Raw genomic sequence first — 2,132 nt, 5'->3', positions numbered from 1 at the left:
GCGCCTCCCGCGTACCCTGCCCGGCGGCCGGCGGGAGCCGAGGCCGAGCTGTGGCCTTGGCCGCCTCTCCCGCGTAGTCGGGCTCGTCCCGGCTCTCCCCGCCTCGCGTGGGTCCGAGACGCTCGAGGCGAGGCGGCCTCGTCCCCGAGTTGTGTGGGCTCCGGGCTTTTCCGGGGGACTGTGCTTCCTGAGGGTCCCGAAGAGCGCTCGGGTTCTCTTACCGCCCCCAGTTGGGCAGAAGCCTGTTTTAATTCGGGGAAGTGGGAGCCCACCCTTCGAGCTCGGGGAGTCTGCTCCTCAGGCGAAACCCAGAACCGCGCTTGTTCTGGGCCGCGGCACATTTCTAGCCTCTCGGAGAAAATCGTGCTTCCTCCCGTGGACGCGCTAATCCGGAGCCGCTTCGGAGCTCCCCTCCCTCTCGTTCCCCAAGTTACGGCTCCGGCTCCAGTCTCAGTGGCAGCACCTCGGTGTCTTACTTTTCCTTGGTCCATTGAGGCGAATGCGGGCTTTTGTAAGATTGTGCGCCAGTTCCGTTTTCAGTATTTGCTCAGAACTGTGTTGTGTTGCTGTAGCCTCGCAGCGCTGTGCGCGTACCGTGCTCCGGGTTCCGAGCGGCCGTTGTCCTGCGTGACCCCCCCAACCCCCCATTTTCATTCGGTGGACTTAGGAGTGCTTTCTCGAGCGCACCCCTTTCCCAGGTTGCCCGGGAACGAAAGAGCGAGTTTCTCTCCGGAGACGAACTTTTAAAGTGGGGATTGGTCTTAAGCTCAAAATCAAAACTGTGTGTAACTTGTTTTTGTAACTTTTACAGGTGATTGGATCGCTCAGATGTGAAGATCATCCTCTGGGTTTTGTGTAAAAGGCCCCGGATAGTTCATGTGGCCATTTTGGAATTACAGTGTTTTTGGATAATTTTGCCCCAGAAGTTTACTAAAATTGGCAAGAATCGTCTCCGAAGTGAATTGATAGTGGTATCAATTCAACAAGCTACTCAAAAAGAGACCCAGACATTTCATCAGTATTGTGGTTCAAACAGATTATCAGCTGGTGGTTCCCCCACCTCTTCTGTAGGTGTTCTGCAGCCAAAACTGTAAGATATGATTGATTTGTGTACTGAGTAGTTTCAGCAGTTTCGAATTACCGTTTAAATATTGCTCAAGTTTCATGGCAATTTATTTTTACCTTTATTAAATGTTTTAGGGATTTTTCAGACCTCAGTCTTTCCTAGGTCTCTCAGTGGGAAAGCTTTCCTAGATGAAGGAAGACATTGAAAGAATACAGAGTTTTTTTTGTATCTTTTATTTACAGGGAAATTTAAGATGTTGCAGTTTCCCACCAGCGTGGTAGTATTGAGATAGCTGTTTGTGTCTCTATACTGGAGTGTAGGAGTACTTTTCAGATGTGAAATTTTCTTTTTGTTTCTGCTTTTTGGCTCATAACTTGGATATTTCTTCTGGAGTGTGATAAGTACAACAGTGACAAGTTCATGGAATAATAAAGAAGACTGATCTTAAAATCCAAGGAACTTGGCTTATTTTGGAGCTAGACATATGAAAACTTTAAAACAGAAGTATGGGTAGCTGACTTGGAATAACTCTATGTCAAATAGTCATAGGTTAAGTATCTTCAAAGAACTTGGATATTTCAGAGGATACAAAATAAAAAAACAAACTGGAAAACATAAAGATTACAAAGAAAAAATCAACACCTTCTTGTGCAGTCCTGTTGGAATTTGTAAGTACTATTATGGTGAGCAAATCAGACTTTCGTTTGTAAATTGTAATGAGAGTCAAATTTATCCTTTGTTGTTGTTGGAAACATTTCAGTTTCTTGTGATAATATTGCTTGGCTTCAGTTTCCTGGACAGTCTGAAAACAGCCATTAACCATTGTGTTGGTAAGCTCAAATGCAGGGAAAAAAAGTAAGCTGTAAGAATATTTCATACCTGTAATAGTGTTAAAACTTTTTTTTAAACGTTTTTGTGTTTAAAGTATATGTTAATATTAATGTGATGGACCCATAGAAAGACAATTTTAGACAAATTTTATGTCTGATTAGCTGTTTTACGTTTTAAATATGTCTATTTCTAAATGTGAGTTTTGACTTTATTCTTTGGTTTTGTTTTAGAGATA

General features: G+C 44.2%; 1 protein-coding gene across 5 annotated transcripts in view; it reads left to right on the top strand.

Annotated features, from left to right (window-relative positions):
• Positions 1–2,132, top strand: part of Gpbp1 (GC-rich promoter binding protein 1) — a 65,044-nt gene that overhangs the window by 688 nt on the left and 62,224 nt on the right. For 4 of the 5 annotated variants that reach the window (XM_023708612.1, XM_004623083.3, XM_004623081.2 and 1 more), the window contains exon 2: positions 812–1,734. The gene's annotated coding sequence lies outside the window, so the exon portion shown is untranslated. Of the gene's footprint in view, positions 1–811; positions 1,750–2,132 lie in introns of all 5 variants that reach the window. The other variant, XM_023708570.1, reaches the window with a different exon arrangement.

This window comes from Octodon degus, unplaced genomic scaffold (genome assembly GCF_000260255.1).
Source record: "Octodon degus isolate 3935 unplaced genomic scaffold, OctDeg1.0 scaffold00001, whole genome shotgun sequence".
Lineage (NCBI taxonomy): Eukaryota > Metazoa > Chordata > Mammalia > Rodentia > Octodontidae > Octodon > Octodon degus.
Note: the sequence above shows the minus strand (reverse complement) of the source record. Positions and strands in the feature narration are given on the sequence as shown.